The sequence below is a fragment of the Embiotoca jacksoni genome, unplaced genomic scaffold, assembly GCF_022577435.1.
Source record: "Embiotoca jacksoni isolate LCO1_2020_lvr unplaced genomic scaffold, fEmbJac1.0.p SCAF_19, whole genome shotgun sequence".
Classification (NCBI taxonomy): domain Eukaryota; kingdom Metazoa; phylum Chordata; class Actinopteri; family Embiotocidae; genus Embiotoca; species Embiotoca jacksoni.
In genome coordinates this window covers 11,604,326-11,626,872 of record NW_027185329.1, presented here as the reverse complement: position 1 = coordinate 11,626,872, position 22,547 = coordinate 11,604,326, and the positions used below count along the sequence as shown (strand labels likewise).

At 40.2% G+C, this 22,547-nt stretch overlaps 1 long non-coding RNA gene across 2 annotated transcripts in view; it reads right to left on the bottom strand.

Annotated features, from left to right (window-relative positions):
* Positions 1 to 13,534: 13,534 nt before the first annotated feature.
* LOC138200636 (uncharacterized) overlaps positions 13,535 to 22,547 on the bottom strand; it is a 46,146-nt gene continuing 37,133 nt past the window's right edge. For both annotated transcript variants that reach the window (XR_011178413.1, XR_011178412.1), the window contains exons 3-5: positions 21,206 to 21,435; positions 17,171 to 17,267; positions 13,535 to 16,714 (exon numbers count right to left, since the gene is read on the bottom strand). This is a non-coding gene — a long non-coding RNA (uncharacterized lncRNA). The remainder of the gene's footprint in view (positions 16,715 to 17,170; positions 17,268 to 21,205; positions 21,436 to 22,547) is intronic.

Below are 22,547 nucleotides of genomic sequence, written 5' to 3'. Positions count from 1 at the left end.
CAATCATATCTTGAAAAGGTGGTACAATATTGCACATAATCACTCACCAAATGTTGCAGGATAACTGATGGCTCTTATACACATGCAGCACAAAAGCATGCAGGTGAGAAACCAGAGAAGAATTATTAAAGCTTTTTTTTTTTTTAAAGTACTTACAGTGTATCCTTAGCCAACACGGTAAATGAAAAATGTTTGCAGCACAGTAAAGATGTAACTGGAGTGTTTTCCTATTTTCATATCAGTTGAAAATGATTGCAGATGCTTCAGACAGACCTCAGTCATCCATGGTGAGAGCAAACATGTCGCCCCATTTCCCATGTGGTTCCAGGACTGCCTCTTAACCTTCAATTGTTCACCTAACAATGCTTATTGGTTCTTTCCCAAAATATTTGCACATGATTGACATCTCAGGCACACATGACCAGTCACAAGACCGCTGCTGACCCCGACAAATCTGCGTCCTTTCATGACGGCGGACCAAGATTTGGCCAGGTTGTACGCTCCAGAGCACAATTCAAAAAGCTGTGTCTCAGCTCCATCACTCAATCATCTGTTCATTAAGTGTTTTTGATCTTTTTTTTAAATCGTATTTCGTTACATTTTACATGGGTTGACAATGACATACAGTACTGTGCAAAAGTATTAGGTTGTTTTAGGTGTTTACATTCTTACTCAATCACAGAATGCCATCAGCGAGGTGTCTGATTGGTCCTAAATTCATTTTGCAGCATGACAGTGATCTGAAACATACAGCCAGAGTGATAAAGACTTATCGTCTTTGACAAGAAGAGATAGAAGCCCTGCAATAGCTGATATGACCTCCACACAGGCCTGATCTCAACATCATGTAGTCAGTCTGGGGTTACATGAAGAAACAGAAGGAGCTGAGGCAGCCGGAATCCACAGAAAAACTGTGCCAAGTTCACCAAGAGGCTCAGAACAACCTGTCTGCCAACTACCTTAACAAACGGTGTCAAAGTGTACCTGCAACAACTGCTGCTGTTTTACAGGTAACAGGAGGTCAAACCAAATTTGAACTTTTTTTTCTCCTCACTGCACTTAGTATGAAATTAATGAATAAATAAAACTAGCAATGGAATTATTAAATCAGCAGAGTTTACTTCTGTTACTGAAGTGACAAAAAAAAAAATCAAATCAAAGCCTATTTTCCCCATCATTTAAACTATAGTTTTACATGTAAACAGAAGTTTGTTTTATTTAAGCCTTCACCAAATGAGTTCAAAATGTGGAAAAAGTCTGCCACCACCTGCCAAATCCCTCTTCATGTCACAGTCTACAGAGTTTTTAAACTTGGTGTCTGGTGATACATTCCCGTGCAGGCTGGATGAATGCAAACGGGGCATGCTCGATGGGAGGTGCATGTGACTTCCACCGTCTGAGCCAGATAACTTTTTATTTTATCCCTGTGCTTACTTGATTGTGGATAAAATAATTCAACTGTAGGGCTCTTCAAGACTTTCCAAATGTTACTGGACCTAAATGATCAAATTCTGACTGGAAACCAGTCATTTTACAGGGCTTGTGACACTCAAAACAATTCATCCATCATCTTACAGTTGAAATAGTGATGGGAGTAGGCTACAGCAGAGACTGTGATGTGAGGACGTGTTGACAGTGTTTTTGCGATTACTCTCAGTAGCAGAAGGAGGAGATTAAAAGTTTAGCTTTGCATATTTAAACTCACTCATGGACTTTTTCTCTTACTTAATTGGTCAGAGTAAAGTGCAGATAAAAGCATCAGCTTTAGCGATCCAAAATGGGTTGCGCTTCCTTTTTTCTTCTCGTCACATCTCTTCCAACCACTTTGGATGAAAAGTTCAAAGGGAAACTTCAAGTATGTGAACTGTGAACTGGTGGTGTTTCTTTCCCTGCTTCGTTTGCATGAATCTGTTCCAAATCAAGTGAAACTCCTCCTGACTCCGTATTCTCTCATCAATTTTGTCAAGTTGGCTTCAGCGGTCTCCTTGGATATCAGACTCTTGGAGTAGACTCATAGTCAAAGAAGGTCTCCCTACACAGTGGAGCCTCGGTTAATATTTATGTAGCCATGGGCAACCATGCAACTTGGAGCTTTGACCTCATGTCTGCAGCACCTTGCGGAGCTGCCCTGTTTCTGCACTGGTTGAACTAGGCACAGAGCTTATTTAAGGAAGCAACAGGGATTATAAAGATGTCTTAAAAACTCAGGTTGTCTAGTGTATAATGGAAATCTAGGTTTTACAAAGTAGTTTCTCAGTTGTGCAGAATTTCAATCTGTAATTCAATGATTTGATCATTTATATATAATTTAGATCCTACTGAAATATGGTTATTTGTCTTGCTTAAATTGATTTTGACATGACAGGACAACTGAACCCTGCCTTTATTCAATAGGCTTTATTTATGAAGAATTTTACCAATACTTTAATATTAACATGTAATTGTTTGCATGACAAATTCTCTTTAAAAGTTATGCTTTAAGATTAAAAATTGTATCATAGGAGATGCCAGAAAACTGGAAACAGTGTTGACATTACCCAGCAATATGTTTGTAAAACTAGAGTGCACGTTGACATTTATATTTTGCAGTTTAGCAAGTAGTAAAAATATTATCAAGTTACAACCAATGATGTCATCATTCTGCTCAAATTTCCGTTATTCAATCACTCGGTCTGCTCAAAAAATGCTGCCATAGTCAGCCCCCCAGCCTGGGACTTATAATTGACTCAGCAGACAGGAAGCAATTAAAAAGAAGTCAAACACATGAGGGGCTTTGAGATCAAATTTGAAAAAAGCAAGGTCCAGTGTGGGCATGTTGGTCTCTGGCTTGCACAACTGTCAAATGAGTTGACTTTTAAAAGACCACACTATGTAAACAAATCATTTTAAAGCAAGCTGTGTCATGGTGTAAACATGAAAGTATCTTAGCACCCTTTAAACTTTGTTCGGTAATCAAACCTTTTCAAAAATACACTCTCTGATACAGAATAGCCTTTTGCTCTTTCTGGGTTTGATGTATGAGACACATGTTGGTTTAAACAAGCACAGGGCAGCAACAGACACAAGGTGAAGAATCTCTATTCAAATGTTTTATATGGAAACTTAGCCAAGTGGAAACAGATGTGCTTCACTTGTGACCTATAAAAAATGATATATGGTCACCAGTAATATGGTTCAGCAGAGGCCAGCAGTTCCAATTTGCTTCACTTTACCGTATGGTACTCTGTGTTGTGTAAATGTGGACATATTTTTCAAACACAAAGATGTAGCATTTTGCACTGTGAACCCAGCGAATGCTTTCTAAACTTTGAAATGACTTGGTTGAAAGAAAAATCCATTTATTCATGACTGCAACAGATTTGAAACCAAAGGTTCTCTGTCAAGCACAATTGTTGTTATCACAATTATAATTCATCATGTAGATTTATTACAATTTCAAAACACACTTCTTCAACAACAGAGAACATCTGTGATATTTTTTCACTTTCCAAATTTCCAAGGAACTGTACAAAATTTGTTTTGGCATCAATTTTTTTTTTTTTAATTGTAGATTTAAAGTCAATAAATATATTCCCAAATATCCGCAGCAATAAAAGTGCAGGACTCAATGTGTTTGGAAATTGCATTAAGGCTATTAATCAGATGATAAACACAAAACATGTCTGGTTCAGTTTAGCAAATACATAAATAAAGAATGCTTAATTGCAGGATTAACTTTTACATATTGCACAACAATCTTGTGCAACATCTAGAATTGCATCACCTACTTCAAATGTTATCAGGCCATTAAATGGCTCTTATCAGTTGTCATTTGGACTATAGATATGGCTAGTAAGGCCCTGCTCCACCTTTTAGTCGGTCAGAAGGCCGTTATCAACAACACAAGCCTGTAAGAGAGAACCGGCGCCAGATGTATCAAAAGTTTATATATCAATAATAAGCAAGCATTGTGACATGGTCACAGTTTGGTTTGTGCACCAAAATTATATAGTTTTAAGAAAAGATCATGGTTTGGATTAAAATAAGTACTTTATTCACGTTATTTGAAATAAGTCAACATTGAGTTTCGTTTTTAACACAGGGAATCAAAAACAGTTGGCAAGGTTAAAGTCCTGTGTGTGATCCATCCAAACGCCACCAATCTCCTCGCTATGCGAACATTTTCACTCACTCCTATCTGACTTGCTTGTTTGCTCTCATCATAATAACTATTATCACTCGAGGTTGCATTGTAGGTGCAGTTTGCCCAGTCTGAAGTATAGCTATGGGAGTGACAACAACATATAACAGGTTAGGGTTAAATAAACAACAGCATTACATAACTGTGATTAGCCCCAGTACAAATATTTTTCTTACACACACAATATATAACATAGGAGAGGGATTGAGGTCACTGGACAAACAAATTAGCATTTCCGAGCATGCTTTCTTCCTTTGAAACATTAGAGAATAAAGCAACCAAATTAAATAGCTCTAAGAGACTGGTGGAAAAAATAAAAAATGTTTAAAACATGCGGTTTTGGAACATTTCAATAGAAAAATAAAATAATGATACATAAAAAGGGCTACTACTCAAAACCATGTGTGGACAAGGTGGGAAGGTGGTGTATACACCTTTTACAACTGGCGGTAGGATGACTGAATAATAATAGGTAAATACTGTGTTGAATGAATCATACTGTGTACACAAGGGATAGCCTTAAAATCCTACATGGGCTCCTCAGTTTCTGTTGAACCGTTGACAGTTAGACGATTGGGGTTAACAGTGACCTATTTAATGGACTGATAGGACTAGTAAGGTGGTTGCATTAACTTCCAATAAAACTGGACCAGACAGCAGTGGCCAGTTCTCAGTCTAAAACTAAGTGGAAATGACAGAACAAAACAGCTATTCAGTGATCACACCGGTACAAAGATGACTTTCCTGTGTCTGCTGAGGGGACAAGAAAATGTCAAAAACACTGATGAAGAGGAGGAGCAGGTCAGTGCGAAGACAATGCTTCAGAATCTCCCTTTACCTGGACAGACAATAATATAAATCAACTTCATTAGTGAACTGTGCAGAGGATAATCTGTCGCCGTTAATACCGTCTAGCATGAGCAGAAAACGCCTGCAATTGTTCTCTCTAATGAAGATGAACACTATATTGCAAAGACAGAGGAAAATACGTGACCTCACCAGTCCCTTCAGAGGTCAATAATCTTTTAGAATAATTGCCTGAAATTTTAATTGAAGCAAAATCTTACTTAAGCATTCATCATTGTGGACAGACATTCCTCTCTTCAATTTTGCATTCCGATTAATTCTACTAATTTAAAAGTAACTGCTTTGTGCCAGTATAAAGGAACACAATTATAAGTTTTAAATACATATAGCTTATTTCCATAAAACATTACTGTTCCAAATACAGAGGCTGCTCACCAAGGCATACACAATTACCAAATTGATGCTGGCTATTGCTGTAGATGCTTAAATATATTACCAAGTCAACAACAATTGTTGAAGGTTTTTCAATAAGTCAAAACTTGACTAAACAAATTGCTCTTGTTTGATGTCTGATTACTTTTTTTTAAAGGTGTGTTTTCAGCCACACGCTTCAGGAAACACAGGCTGCGTGCAAAATGTGCAAGGTCGTATGTAAATGTTGCCAATACCAAAAGCATATCCTTTAATACATATTCTTTAATAGGCCTGGAACTGCAGCCGTAACAATCATTTGACACAACCGTTTATTAAGCCAAATTAGTCCGAATGAAATCTTTCCAAACCACTCAAACAGTTTGCTTGATTAGTGGTGTGTTCTTCCTGGCACACTAAAGAACAGATGAATCCAATAGGGGGAAAAGACAAGGAAAGGAAGGGCAACTCTAATTTCTGAGGACAATGAACTAAATTGTTCTGTCCCAATTTCTCAAGAGATACTTTGTAATCATGGCTAATTATTGTTGCATGGTAAAGTGGGAAAGAAACAATAGTCGTTGTTCCAGACTTTTCTGTTAGTTTGCAAAATAGAGATATATCGAAGGTTTACAAAAGTTCCGTCACTGCACACCTGAGAGTTAAAACTTGCAAACCTGATTCGTTTTAATTGTACCAGACAAGACTTCAATGAACTGGTATACAACAAATATACCAGTGTGCAGTGGTGGAAGAAGCATTAACATTAAAGATAAATTGATATACTGCAATATAAATCATTTAAATACAAATAAAGGCACTGCACTGGAAGTAAAAGTACTCTGTGTTATTAAGAAAATGTGCTTGATGTATAACTGTACTGCGTAAGTAGCATTTACTGTTGGTCAGAGTATTAAATGTTCCCCAAAGGGACAGTTTTGTGTACTTTTTTACACACTAATAAATACTGCTGTAATCTATAGGAGAGTGAATTAATAAAAGGTGTAATATTTGTTAGCTCATGGTACAGTACATTTTGTCTTTAAAATCTTAATCTGTAAAGTAGAAGTAGAAGTTAACAAGCACAATATGTCCTTGCGCATTTCAGAGGAGTAGACGTATAAAGTAAATGAAAACATTAAAGTAAAGTTGAAGTACCTCCAATGAAGTACTCAAAGTCCATTACTCAAAGTGTGGCATGGTGAGGTAGGCTACATGTGTTAAAGTTGACCTTTTTTTTTGAGTTTCTCTCTAACTGATGCAGAAAAAAAGCTAAAAGTTTCAGTGTCTGTACAGTTTCTTACCGATTATGCTTTGACCTGCTCGATACATTGAATTTTCTCTTGAGAGCCTGAGTTACAAACTGTGTGGGTGTTTGTTTTTTTCTTTCACAAATATTATCAATAGCAGAGCCCGAAGAAAAAGAACCAAAAAACCTTTACAAAAATATCACTTGGATGAGACTGCATTTGAACATTCCTGCAAAGCTACCTAAAATTTGTTTGCATTCAGGTTCACCATAAAGAACAAATTAGTCAGCACTGCGAGGACTGACATAAATACCTTTATGAAAGAAGTAGAATAAATAGGGGTCAGCGTAATAAATGCATAAAATGTTCCACAGGCTAAAGGAAATGGAAAAATGGAAATGTGCAATGGATCCCATCCATATTTCAGATGATGGGATAGGCTTGCCATGTTTAACCTAACGCTGGGATGTTTGATTAACTGTGTTAATCATTTCCCATCTGCACTGGGCCCCTGTCTCTGCCTTTTGATTAAATTCCGACTAGTCTTGCATTGTTCATTATGTGTACTTGTCAAATAATTGACTGCTTGCAGGCAAAAAAAGAATGTACGCTTTTCAATCTTGATGAGGAAGTGCTTTAATATCATGTCATTCACTTTGCATGGCATTTCCAGGAGATGAGTGGAAGACATGGGGAGAAGTGCAACCCCCCCCCCCCCCGCCCCCTCCTCAAACACCTCCCCACACACACCCCAAGGAAGACCTCAGGATGGGGGGAAGGTTCTCATAGATTTGGTCCAACTGGTTTTCAAAAAGCTTTTCCTTCCTAAGGTTCATGTCCAGGGTCAAACATGCCGAGCTAATTCAGAGTATGTATGGAGGACACATGACTGAAATTCAGTTCACAGTACAATCTCTGAAAATGTTGGTGTGATACAAAGTCACATAATGATATCTATTAAAATCTCTTAAAAAAGGTAGTCATGAGCTTGTCATTTAAGCATGCTGGTAGGACTACTGTTCATGTAACTGATATATTTTAATGCATATTGTACTGTATATACAGTATGAGTTGAAACATATAGATTTACTGGATGGAGTCATTTCAAAATACAGGAATACAGAATTTATGAATGATACCATTTCAGCTGTCTACTTTTTATATTCAAGACTTTCCAATACCAGCCTCATTTTTAATTACTTCACAGCGTAAGTGAATCAAATCATAAAGGTGTCAGCTTTTTACTGGGAACTCAGACCTGCCGCGATAATGATACCTGACTCGAATGACAGCTCCATGCTGTGTTATTCCTGGGGTTAAGGGTGTGTAACTCCAGGCTCTTCAGCATCATCTTTGCTCCTGACTCCTAATACAGTCGTGTTTGTGTAGTCCTTAAGAAAGAAGCACAGCACTTTGTATGCATATTGGGCAGGCTGACAGGCACACTTTCCCCCCCCCCCAAGGATAAACTGGTACTGAACACTCCACATGATTAGCCTTGTAACATAAGCATAACTATGCTGAAGTGAGCGTGGAATTAGAGACAGTAAGAAGGGTTTATGATCATGTAAGGCTGTTTTGCAATCCTGTTATGAACCAAGATCACCACATCTGTGTGAATAATTTATTTGTGAAAAGCCTGTTTCCAGCAGTCTCAGTCAAACCGCTTTACTGTGGAAATAAAATAAATTTACTCGCATGGTTCCACAAGAACTGTCTGATGATGGACTTTTAATATTATGGCTCCCCATTGTCGCCACCCTACTCACTGTCAAATCTACAAAAGAGGCTGGATTTAATTAAACAACTACTTGTGGATTTCATCTCAATAGCTATGGCAACATCCTAACATCGCTTGCCAGGCTGAAGGTTTGTACTGCATCACGTCTCACTCCTTTTCAACTTTCCACAAACTGCCGCCACAGAGATCAGAGAGAACCCAGCTTCACTTAAAAAACTAGTGCATTTTGGGGAGTAATAATATGTTGTTGACAGAAAAACAGCCAATAATTTCATCCTTGTTATTTTGTCCATGTTGAAGGAGGGTGTCAAACTTTTCCATTTCAGACACTGTTAGCTCTCAAAATGAAAATAACAACCGCAGTTTTGAACCAGCATTAGTGTTTGATTTTTTTTGGTGTGTGTGTGTGTGTGTGTGTGTGTGTGTGTGTGTGTGTGTGTGTGTGTGTGTGTGTGTGTGTGTGTGTGTGTGTGTGTGTGTAAATGTCCTTGTTAGGCTACATAGAGAGAAAAAAAGGCAGATTAAATGGAGTTGCAATGAGAAAGATGGGTGAATATATCTGTGTGGGAGGTTCTCCCCAAATTACTAGAGTGAACCTGTAGGTCACTGGTTTGTCATGGTAAACATAAGCTGATGGAATTGAGTTCAGCAGCTTTCCCACCATCTCCCCGAGGTGGCAAAGGCTCAGCCACTGCTGCATTCTTGTGTGTCTTACCATTAAGACCTAGTGAATACCTTGACGACAATGGTCATGTGGTCAATGAGGAGGCGGCAGTGGAAGCGGCTCAGACTTGGGCAAAGGGTGAGCACTGGAATGGACTCATTAAGTCACAGCTGTTGTGTTGGGAACAATGAGGTGAGGACTCTTCTCAAACGTTTCCAGCACCCAAACATTACAACTCCATCTGAAGATGTGCAGCAGATTGGGGGAGGACTGCGATGGGTGGAGACCTGACAGCAAGCAATTGTATCTTAAATTTGTCTCTGAGAACTTAGTAAATATTTATGTTTTTGTCTCCACTCTGTGTGTAGAAACGAGTGAGAGGAAACAGGAAAGTCTTATTTGAATAGACTTCCACTTGTCCAAGATAAAAATGTTCTTGTTCGCTGACAGCCTGTTTGTTGCTTCACAAAGTACAAAATTACATCACTACTAAGAATGGAGGAAAATCCACTCCAATGCGTTTTGTTTGCTATTTGTCCAATTCCCAACTGATTCAAAGATAACCCTGCCTTTGAATTCACTATGGCAGTCGATCTCATGCCTCATGTCGACACAGCGAGAGGAAGCCAGAAAAGCAAAGCCGTTGACCTCTCTATGGTTTGGGGGTCTCAAAATTATAACACCCTTCCTCTCCTCACAAAGCAGACCCCTGCTGCTGCAGCCTTGGTACTGCAATGCCAGCACCATTGCGGTAGATTGGATTAGACAGACAGCTAACTGTGAGATGGAGCCCAGACTCACCACCAGTCCCATTTCTCATGTAAATGCCACATCTCATGGTGCCCAACATAATAGAATGGATACAGCACAGTAAAAAGTTCCTTTGTCCGTAAAATTACAAACTGCGACATCAGTCGGTGAGGATCCTTTTCTTTTTTTTGTTCACTTTTGTTAAACTTTAAGAGTGGCTGGGAAACAACCAGAAGAGGGGGTCCCTGGCTCATGTCATACGTATTCATTTGCTAGTGGTTTTCTCGGTGCAGTGAACTCTGGATTTGTGCTTTGTTTCCTTTTTCCTTTCCGTCTTGGAGTCGGCTGTGTTTGCTTTGGAGCTGACAGTTGACGCTTTAGGATCCCAGAAGCCGGCCCACCAGCGGTCATGAAATCTTAACCTGTAACAATAAAGCTGCTATAACACCGCATTTGTTCTACTGGCAACAATGACAATTAAAAGCACCCTGGCATGGTAAAAGTGTAAACTTCATTCTCATCAGCGTATGGCTTTAGAAAATGAGACGTGGAATGCGAATACGGCAAAAGAGGCTAACTAAACAAAAGCAGAGAGGCTCAAGTGCAGGTCATCAAATCGAAGAATTCACACCTTGTCACTTCAGAAGCCACGAGTAAAGAAACCTCGTCTCCAGATGACAGAGGAGCCGACTTCCACTTAAATATTTATTTGTGTTTCCTGTTTCTCTCCAGACGTGGTTTGTTTTTGGTCACGACTGCACATCTTCACATGACCCCTCATCACTCAAGACCTCTCTCACATTTTCATAAGGTCCACCTGGATCCTATCACCACAAGTCACCGGAGCAGTTTGTTCTGTGAAAAATGTAATTAAACTTTGTGGGTTCACGTTTAATTATCACAACAATGTCTGGGCCTTGTGCGTCTGTCTGCCTTGTTGAAAAAAGAAACCATTGTTTGTGTTTATCTTTTTGAATTAGCTGGAACTTACTTTAAAATTAAGTTGGATCTCTGAGGGTCTTTTTTTTAATCATCACAAATCCTCTCTAACACATGCCTTCATGCTTCGTCACATGCCTGTGCTGAAGCCGTTCTAAATCCTCACAAACTTGTAGTTTGTTTAAAGTGAGGAGCAATATGATAAGACATCTCCTGAGAGGTGGGAGTCAGCTGCCATTTCACTTGAGTGCACTGGTGTGTATTGGTTAAGCTGGTATTGGACCATCTCAAATTTGCCCCTTGGTGTCAGATAAGCACCCCCCCCCCCCCCCCCCCCCCCGCCTTCTACCCGCTCTCTAAACAGCACCCCCCCACACACACAGCTGTTTCCCTCCTCTGGGAGACTCTTGAAGGCCAACTGTGCAGCCACTGAAATGAGCTGCTAATCCCTGTACAGGCTCCCAAGCATATTACAATGCGCCACAGCCATCGGTTCATCCGCCACTGTGTGAGCGCGTGCTGTTAGTCTATATGCATGCATGTGTACGTTTAGGCAAGTGTCAATCTGTTTGAGTGCCAGCTGCATGAAGCAGCGTGTACACACGAGAGGGGGAAAATGATTGTTGTTCGTGTCCTGCGTGACCTCAGTAATAGCTATATATCCCCTTGCAGCATTTTCTAAGAGCGTAACCAATTGCCATCACAGGAAGAAGATTCACACTTATTCCCAACAAGTGTTTCAGCCTCCCCTCTCTGCCTATCATTGGAACGAAGTCATTACTGGTGCTTATGAAAGTGAAATGAATGAGAGTGTAAGGGGATGGATGAGAGGTCATGGCCTCAGGGCCTCTCTGGAGTGAGAATGCATAAACTCATCACCTGGTACTGATGGAGGACCGCTCACCTCAACCACCGTCTCCGTCTGTCTCCCCTTGCCACCGCCACCAGTGCCCTCACAACACAGGCGAGCACAAAAGTATGAGGTGGGAGCAATTTTCTTCGCAAGTGATGTTCACAAACATCCATAAATATCACATTTGAAATAAACTCAGTGCGATCACCTGAAATAAACTTCATGAGGAACTGGAGAAGCAGCCTGAATACTGAGTGCCTGATCAGCATGTCCTCCTTTTAATATCACTCCTGATTGGTGTAATTGCAAAGGTGAGCATTTGTTTGACTGGGTAAATGTTGTTATCACGGAGCTGTTGTGAATTCATGAATTTTTAACAAGGAGAGCAGATTTTTGTCCCTAAATAAGAAGTGAAATATTCATCAGTGTGCCTTAAAATTAGCTTATCAAACTGACATTTGGGACTAACTGTGTAAACAGCTGCTGCTTTAGGGTTAGGGAAGCTGCTCTCCATCAAGTTGGCCAAACAGACTTGATGAAGATTTGATGGACTGTCCTGTAACACAAAGGTCATGTGTAATCCCAAAAATAAGACCTTGCTCTTTCAATGTCCTTCAGAAAAATGAACAGGATATCTACTTTCTTCTTCACTGCTAGTCTCTTGGCAATTGTCAGCCCTCATGTACAGTGACTCAGCTACAGTTTGATTGAACTACAGCTCTTTGCTTACAACTCTTATCCAAAGGAGCATTAAACCGCATCAAAAGCTGGTTTAAACATGTTAAAAATGGATTCAGGAAGAAGACATGTTCACAAAATTAAGATATTATAGTTGCAAATAGGTATCAGGGTGTAAAAACCTCACTTACTTATTCTCTTACAGTTTAAATGCTGAGACTGTAGACAAAAAAAACAACAACTGATATATACTTTTGTTGCCTCCACTAAAGTGGACAAACTGTCAAAAAAGCCTGTAAGGACTTTCTCTATTTTGAATTCCTCAGATACCAGACTGTCTACAGGCATAACAACAGCAATTTTTCACAGCTATCTGTCCGTGGCACATTGTCCACTTATCCATCAGCAGGTCTCAAAACGAAAGCATTTGCCATGAGTTTTCATCTTGTGCCTGTGACGTCTAGCCAGTCGTATCTCGCACCTTAAGTCTTTAGTCTATGAGAGAAGGAAGGGTGAAACTATTATACATGTGGATGAGATAAGACAAATTCTGTCCATTAAAAAAAGAGAAACCTCTCAATTTTCAACAAAATATCAAATTTGTTAGAGAAATAAGTAGATCCAGAACAATCTCCACTCAGGCCAATCGTCACAAATGTAAGAAAACCTGCTTGTGGATTGACACATGTCTGGCAAATTTGGGTGAGACAATTGTGTATGTAATCAGCAATTACCCTAATGACAGTGCTGACATACACTGTGGTGTAGGGTGTGTGTCCGGGGGGCTGGTGAGGGGAGAAGGGCCAGGGAGGACGGGGTCTGCTGAAAACCCTGTCGGAGACTCTGACTGATGGCTTGTCAACGAAGCACTCCTGTTTCAGACGGACTCAAGGCTCAGGTGGCTCCAGCAGGGCCCTTCTACCTCAACATGGCGTTTCTCAGGTTAATCCTGTCCAGAGTGCAGGAACCTTTCCACACTCCCCTCCATCTGCAGTGCATTCCTCCCTATTACTAAGCTTTTTTAATCTGCTCATTTTACCACCTAAACTCCTGAGTTGTAGTAGTTTCCTTGAAACATGCCTGAATAAATTTCAAATGAGAAAGCCCAAGGCTTCCATTTAGCTTGTTGGTCACACTCAAAAACACCTTCTCCCACTACAGCTTCAGCTATGTTGTGAGTTAGTCATATATACAGTATATGTGTGTGTGCTGTAATATATTCAGTGGTGGATAAAGTATTAATTTCCTTTAATTGAGCAGAAGTAACAATACAACAAAGTAAAAATAAATACTTCACAACAAGTAAAAATCATGCATTAAACACGTTCTTTTAAACTAAAAGTAGTCCTGTGAGTATCATTATTATAGAACACATTAGATATTTACTGATGCATCAATATGTAAGTACTGTTTGTATCACTTCCTGCCACTGTCACTGATGTGTTATTAAGCACAGCAGTCCTGAAAGCAACCGTGGGACCAGATTTATACTTTGAACATTTCTCTCTGAGCTAACTACAATTATTTCCTCATCTGGATCATCTACCTGTCTCTTGGATCCCATCCCAACTAAACTCCTCAAGGAAGTCTTCCCTTTAATTAGTCCTTCCATATTAGATCAGATCCACCTATCTATTGTAACCGATTATGTACCGCAGGCTTTTAAAGTGGCTGTAATTAAACCTTTACTTAAAAAGCCTACTCTTGATACAGCTGTTTTAGGAAACTACAGACCAATTTCGAACCTACATTTTATTTCTAAAATCCTTGAAAAAGTGGTTGCAAATCAACTTTGTGATCATTTACAAAGGAATGGTCTGTTTGAAGATTTTCAGTCAGGCTTTAGAGTTCACCGTAGCACAGAAACAGCTCTGGTGAAAGTCTCTGTACTTGTTTTTCTGGACCTCAGTGCTGCTTTTGATTCGATTGATCACACGATTTTATTACAGAGATTTGAAGAGGTTATGAGGATCAACGGAACTGCATTAGACTGGTTCAAATCATACTTATCAGATAGATTTCAGTTTGTTCATGGAAACAATGAGTCTTCCAGACAAACAAGAGTTAGTTATGGAGTTCCACAAGGCTCAGTGTTCGGCCCAATACTTTTCACTTTGTACATGCTTCCATTAGGAGATATTATCAAGAAGCACTGCATAAACTTCCATTGTTATGCAGATGACACACAGCTGTATCTTTCTATAAAACCAGATGAAACAATTCAGTTAGTAAAACATGAAGCCTGTCTAAAAGACATAAAGACCTGGATGACCAAAAATACCCTGCTTCTAAATTCAGACAAAACGGAAGTTATTGTACTGTCATAAACACCTCAGAAACTCTTTCACTAATCACTTAGTTACTCTGGATGATGTTGTCTTGGCCTCCAGCACCACTGTGAGGAACCTTGGAATCATCTTTGGTGAGGATTTGGCCATTAGCCACCATATAAAGCAAGTCTCCAGAACTGCCTACTTTCATCTACGTAAACCCTGCAGTTGATCCAAAATGCTGCAGCAAGCGTACTGACGGGATTTAGCAAGGGAGATCATATTTCTTCTGTTTTAGCTTCTCTTCGTTGGCTTCCTGTTAAATCAAGAATAGAATTAAAAATTCTCTTGCTGACTTACAAAGCTCTTCATGACCAGGCTCCATCGTATCTTAAGGATCTTATAGAACCATATCATCCTGAAAGAGCATGCTGGTCTACGCTGGTCTACTTGCGGTTCCTAGAGTTTCCAAAAGTAGAATGGGAGGCAGAGCCTTCAGTATTCAGGCTCCTCTCCTGTGGAGCCAGCTCCCAGTTTTTGTTTGAGGGGCAGAAACCCTCTCTAATTTTAAGGTTAGACTCAAAACTTTTCTTTTTGATAAAGCTAATAGTTAGGGCTTGCTCAGGTGGCCCTGAACCATCCCTTAGTAATGTTGTTACAGGCCCTGTTGTTATTATGCGCTGAGCTTCTTTCCGCTCACTCTTTAACTCTCTGTAGACTCATATCTCACCATCACATCTCCTTGACTTTATGCTTTTTCTCTCCCATAGTTTTTGCTTATTGTCTGTTGCCTCGCCATTCAATTCCCTTGCTCGCGTAGTTTCTGTTCTTTCTTTTGCAGATGTCCTGGCCATAGAGCTACCTGTCTCTTCTCTGTGATTGTCAGCCCCACCAACAGTTCATGTCTTGTATCTCTATGCTGTCCTTTTCTCTCTCTGCTCTCCTCTCACCCCAACCGGTCGAGGCTGATGGCTCCGCCCACCTCTGAGCCTGGTTCTATCTGATCTATATAAATAGAATTGAATTGAATTGAATTGAATTGAATTGAATTGAATTGAATTGAATTGAATTGAATTGAATTGAATTGAATTGAATTGAATTGAATTGAATCACTGAAGATGACTGAGGGGACTTCTTATACACTTACAGTTTAGTCCTGTTAAAATAATTGCCGCATGGATTAAGTTTTTAATTTTGTACTACTAAAGTATCCATAAAGCTGACTTTGTACAAGATGAATAAAATCTGTATTATATGTGCTGTATGAAAGAAAAATCTAAAAGCGAAAAGTTCTTTATCATTAGCCATTTGCGAATCAAACAGTCCTTACTTTGACACATCGAGTGAGCAATCAAACAATACATATAAAACACAAAGTGGGAGAGATCTATTGGCCATTATATGCATTTGACAGCTTAAGCATAACTATTATCATACAGGCGTGTGTGCAGCAGTCGCTCCAATTAGTACATGTAAATGAAAGCGCCTAATAACCACTGATGAATAATTCAGATGTAACACTGGTGTCACATTGATTTGTTCATACCAAGAGTTGTGATAAAAACAGCCTCTTCATTATAAATGACCACTGAATAACTCATTTGTGTCATAGCCTGAAGAGTGATGTGGGTTTCAGCATAGCAAGTGTTTATCAAATTATATTCGGAAGGGCATAGCCTTCAAATTATATTCAACAGGGCAGAGGCTGAAGTTTATTTACTGACTCACAAGAGAAGTATTTGAATATCAAACAAAAAAAAAATCCCTGACTCTATGTTTCCAGGTAGCTGCAGTGTGCTTTGTTAAACATACAAGCCATCTTTTGAGCCCTGTGTACTTATGAGCACATCCTCCCGTGCATGTATTCATGTCATCTTCTGAAAAGTAAGAATACGTTTGAGGTTGTTTACCTTGCTTTATGCTCATTGCATTTTCATATTGAATTTAGCCTGCCCATTCAAAAATGCACTGTGCTGTGGCTGCAACTGGAAAGAGGCGATATTGAACCAAGTTAATGTGCATTTCTATTGGCAAACCAATGCACTGTAGAAGTCTTTGACTTGATAACATCATTCTTCTTTCAATGTTACACAAAAGAAGTCTGCATGCTCCAAGGTACCCAATCCAAGAAGATCATTCTTTGGAGATGGTGTCAGCCAGGCAGAACCTGACTGAAAAAAACAAAGAAAAAACAAACACAGGATGAGTTGTTTAATACAAAATGTTGTCACCACTAAATTCCCCTTTAGTCACTTTAAAAAAGACTAATTATGCTGCTGCTGATTCTGCTGTCTCACAATGTGCTTTGCTGTCTCGATGTGTAGGTGTATGTGCCAATGGGAGGGAGGTTGTCAAGCGTTGACTGTGACAGAATTTAAATACCAGATTGTTACAGACTTAATTATGGTACTTCTGAGTTATTTTGTAACGTGCCTGAACCGGCTGAATGATACATTAGCAGTTTGTGCACAGCAAAGTGATTTAATTTGAAAATACACGATGTTAGTGACATTGGCTGGAGCAGCATTCGTTCTGTTTACTAGTGATTCCTGACAGCTCACAACACAGGAGGCGTGCTATAGCGATTCATAGGTCTGTGTATGTCAGATAAAAACGAAAATGCTTACTGAATCATGTCATATATAGCACTCTACACGGCCGCAAGAACTGCACATGTATTGCAGACGAGACAGGACAGGATGCTCGATTGGGTGACTTTCAAACCTGGGAGAGTGGAAAAGAGGCAAAAAGAAGGACACGCAGTGACCAGCAGATAGATAATAAACACAAATAAAAGACCTTCCATTTGGAAAAAAAAAAAAAAGAGGCCGACCTGAGGTGAGAACTGAAGAGACAGAAATACAATTAGAAATGGAGCAAGAGGAACAAGCCACTGCAAAACCTTCCAGCATGAAAGACCCGAACCACTATATCTCCTCCTTGATAAGGCTCCAGAAGCTTATCAGTCACTGGGTAATTTCAATTAAAAGGGGTTTTGCAAGACAAGTGGTTAAATACCTCAGAGGGAACCTGTCACCACAGGAGAGGTGGCAGGCTGTCTCCACAACACACGAGGAGAGGAGGAAGAACAGAGTGCTGCATGAATGGCTGGACTTGGCCTCGGTAGCGGCACGTGACGAGCGTTATTGCATTAGCTCCTCGCCAATCACATAATGAACTCTCTGTCAGATGAGACAAAAGTCCGGCCACACCCCTGCAGCACTGCAAAAAGCTTGAAGAATGCGATCGGTGGGATTAACAATGAAGGAGCCCTAAAGGGAGGCAGAGAGAGGCCTTTTGCCAGAGAGAGATAGGAAGATTCAGGAGCTTAGTGTTGTCAAATGTTTTATTCAGCCATGACCGTGAGTGCTGCCAAACAGATTAGCCTGTTTACCAAAGGTTCTCATTTAAGAGATAAATCTTTAAATGTTGGATTTGGCAGGGGGAGATGGGGAGGGGCAGCATCTATGTCACACTAAGTACGAGGAAGGGGTGGGGGGCACATATAACACAATGGAGTAACAAAGGAACTGAGAGGTAGAAATAAAACTTCTCATTAAGCTCAGAGTTGTCTGAATTAATGACAGCTGTAAGCAGACTTTGATCAATATGCCTCAGTATATCTCTCTCCCAGGGTGAGATGAGGATCGAGCTATCTTCACGCCAAGCAGGTTGAGCAGCTGCTGTAGACGGTGTGATGGGGTGGAGGGGCGAGGGGGTGAAGATTTGACTGTTCTTTGTTGTAGCTCAGTGGAATTCTTACTTGCCTCTCTCCTCTCCTTCCCCCTCCCCTCCTTTTGTTCTTGTCTATTACAGCGGGGGTGATGAGGCTCCCCTGGGCGTGTTCAACTACAGAAGCCCAATCTCATAGGATAGTCATCTTCCAGATACATCAACAGGCCAGTTGTCATTTTGACGAGTGTGTGTGTGTGTGTGTGTGTGTGTGTGTGTGGGGGGGGGGGGGCACAAAAACTGCAAAGCTAAAGAAAAAATCAAGTGAGAAAAGAGAAAAAAAAAAGTGAGGTATTTACTGTACGTTGAATTATAGAAACTACCTTTCCTCTAAAAATGTTTCCTGTTTTCATCTACATGGCACTCTCCCATCACATTTGCTGTCCTTCCTACTGTTTCTATGCTGAACAGTTTGGCTGTGAAAGCCTCAGTTCTGAGTCAACTTGTTAGAAAAGGACCATGCCAAGCATTCCACACCATTTCCAATTAATGATGCTGCTCTTGGCAGCAAAGTAGTAAATGACTACCAAGAGGGTTGTTTTATTACCCAAGATGAAGTATACACCGATTCCGTTTCTCTCTCAAGAATTGATAACTATCAGATCCTATATGACCCACTTTCTTACTAATGAGAGGTCATCACACACTGGGTATAAATGTCAGGGGAAAACGCTGTCATTTCTGTTGGGCAATTCTTTAGTGCTTTATTGACCTTAAGGGACAGAGCAGGAATTCCTGGCAAGTGGCAGGTGTATGAGTTAGGGACAAAAAAGGACAAACTACTGTAGGGCAACTTTTAATGGAACCAATGGGACCAATGTGTGTGTTTGTGGGCATGTGCGAGCACTTTGTCCCTGTATGTACACACACACACACACACACACACACACACACACGCATGCATGCATGCACAGCAATATGATAGAGACGGAACTGGCTGATGATAATGACGTGATGGACAATGATTGATGGATGGATTGCAGTGTTGAGGAGCCGTGACTTGAACTGACCATTACTTTTTCAGAATATGCAAAACTCAACTAATTTCTCCACTGACACATGAGGATCGGAGCACCAATCTATCTACGTGCAAAACAACATTACCTGGAAATCCCATTGGCCACCTGGCTATCTTGTTGAAATCAATAACATCTCACACTATCACAGCTGTAGAGTGAGTGACCCTCCAGAGTGGCAGCCATATGTCCAGTAAAAGCAAAGAAATGACATGCTTAAATCTGCATCAAACACTGGATATAAGCTTTACGCAGCACAATAATTTCTTTTTCAGACAGGCGACAGTTGTCAAACTGTCTCAGAGTGCTCAAAATTTGGAAGTAGTGAAGTTGCAGAGTTTCAAGTAGGTTCAAATGTGCAAATCTGAGAATTAACATAGGTCTTGACATGGAATAGCGGGGAGTTGTCATAGAGGATCATGAATATTCAAGGCTGTGACCTAGTTTGATGCGCTCGAGCAGGACAGTGGGGTGCAGGGTAAAAACCCATCTGAACATAAATGTACCACAGCAATGTGGTAATATGAATCAGTGTGGGAGGGATTTAATTTTAATTACTCAATCAACTGTTGAGCTACCTTCTGGTTTCGGGGGGTCCTCTATCTGCTCACATCTTTATAATCTGGCAAACGTATGCAGTGAGGTAACAAACTGAAAATATACCACGTCAGTTTTACAGTCCAGCCACAAAACACTGAGCCACTCAAAGCGGTCCCCCATCAGAGATCCCTCCAAGACAAAGTGTGAACACCCTTCCTCTGAATCATGAAGCAACATACTGAAGTACACAAATGAAAAGTGTTTCATTCTTCCCAGACCATAAGTTAATAAAAAATCCACTCTGTTGGCACCAGACTGTCTGACACAAACTCAAATTGATTCATAATTGAGTTTGTATAGATTTTTATCCAGCTTTTGCTGGTTACATTAGGGCTTGACTAGTCTCATTTTGCAGTGGAGTGTAGAGCAAATGCAACCCATGCTCTGGGCTCACAGTGCACCGTGCATTGCAATAGCTTGCTCAAATAATAACTGGCTTTGAAGGACAATTTTGCCTCTTTCTACTCATCAATGTGCAGCCACTGAAGGATGTATTTAGGGTCACCTTTCTCCACTGACACAAGCCTTTCTCCTGACTGCTGGGATTTACACTTTGCAGTTGAATGTTACCCGGGACTCACAATAACATGTGATTTTTACATCAAATACAGAGAAAGTTTTCCTTGAAAACACCATTGATGAGTTTCGCTTCAAATTTATAATCCCACATTTTGAAGGTTTCAGACTGCACTCTTCTGCGGACCCCTTCCTTCCTACTGGACATAAATTCTTGAAAAAGGGGGTAACGATTATGTAGTTTTATATAAAAATGCCAAGCAATTTCCTAAAACAGCTGGTGCTGGTATCTTTTAGCAAACATCAGCCAAACAGGAATAAAATTTGCATTTGGTGGGGACTACTTTCAGCAGTGGATTAACACACATTTGGAGCTATAGTGACAGTAGGGTAGTATTTGTGTAAGTTTTTTCTGTTTGTGTAAGTTATGTGTGTTGTGTAATCTATGTGAATTGTTGCTGCAACACACAAATTTCCCTTTGGGGAAGAACAAAGTAATTTATCTACCCCACCCATCTAAACTACAGGTCCCAGGTTCAGCACAAACAGAAATGGTGACTTTTTATGTGTGTTTTTAAAGCATCAGTGGAGGTCTATGTCAGACTAAATTCAATATTGACAATAAGAGAAATTCAGAATATCACCAGACTCATCCTGTAAATTTGGTTACAACACAACTAAGGCTACACAAATAGCAACTTTGATGGATGTGGACTAAGCAGGACAGCTGGTGAGACAGGCCTTCCACTGATACACCACAAAAAGTTCCCAAAGGTATACTGAGATTCTTGGACTTGCCTCATGCTGCCACACTCGCCTTTGTTGGTGTCTCATTTGGAGTCAGTGCTTTGTGATTAAGAAGGAGGCAGGCCATTCATCAGACACTGCTGTCCATTCAGTCCTCAATGGGGCCTGTCATATAGGTCTCTGTCCCGCCCTGAGCCATGGTCAATCTTCAGCCAGACAGCCACATCCCAAAACACAAAGTTTGGGATTTATAGCCGATCTGCAGCAGGCCTGAACATCTCCTGAGGGAAGACATAAAACATTGAGGAAAACAGAGTGTGAGCAGTAACACACACATTTGTCTTTTTATGGCTCAATGTACTGATAATGATGTTTGATTTTCCATTATGTTCCGATGAAAGGTGAGAGAAACCAAGGCTGGTACTTTTTGAAGTCTTGACCCTCTGCTGTAAATGCCTACATCTGTAATGTAAACTTCTCCCATTGGTTCCGCTGGTATTAGACACCCTGAAATAGACGGTCATGTGAGGGCCCCAAGGCGCTCATTAAGTCCACCTAGCGAACAATATCATCATAATAAAAGGATGCGCTGAATCTTATCTGTATGCAATGCTGTTGTTTTTCTGATGAGGAAGGACCCGAGGTGGCTCAAAGCAGCTCTTGGGTTGTAAAAGGCAAGGCAGATACCATCACTTACCCATCCTTTGTATAATATGTCTTTGAAGGATCATGTGCATATTTAAATAAGGGTATATGTGGTGTGCATTGACAGTGCTTCATTAAAAGACTGAAATATTTCCATTTCATTTGGTGGAATCCCCAGTGCCGTATTTATTGGTTGTCCCTGGCAATACCGTGGAACATTAATAAAGCACACCAATATCATTCAGCTTGTGGGATAATTAGGCAGCCCATCCCCGAGAAGACGGTATATGGCACATAAATTCTATTAATAAGCTATGTATTGGTTTAAGATCTAGAGGCCTCAGATCTAAAGTTGTCATGAGAGTAGTAGAACATTATAGCACCTTGGTTCTGTGGGGACGAGAATTAATGGATTTTGTCCTCAATTAAAGTTGAAATGGGAAAACATTCCCTGTCTCACCGTTTCATTATACCACTTAAATATGTTTATTTTTTCACAAAATATAGATTCTTTCTTTCATATTATTTTACTTTTAAAAGGATTAGCTAAGTTTACTCCGACTGCCTACGTAACTAAATCCTGCGTGCCTGGTGAGGGACTGAAAGGAAACTGTTGGGGTGGAGAAGCAGGCTAAATAAAAAAAAAAAGGCTCTTCGCTGTGTTATTAATATTTTTTTTAATACAATGTGTGTGTTTACTTTTGCTAATTTTATTAAAGTATCTGCCACTCTAGTTGCATTTCTAGTT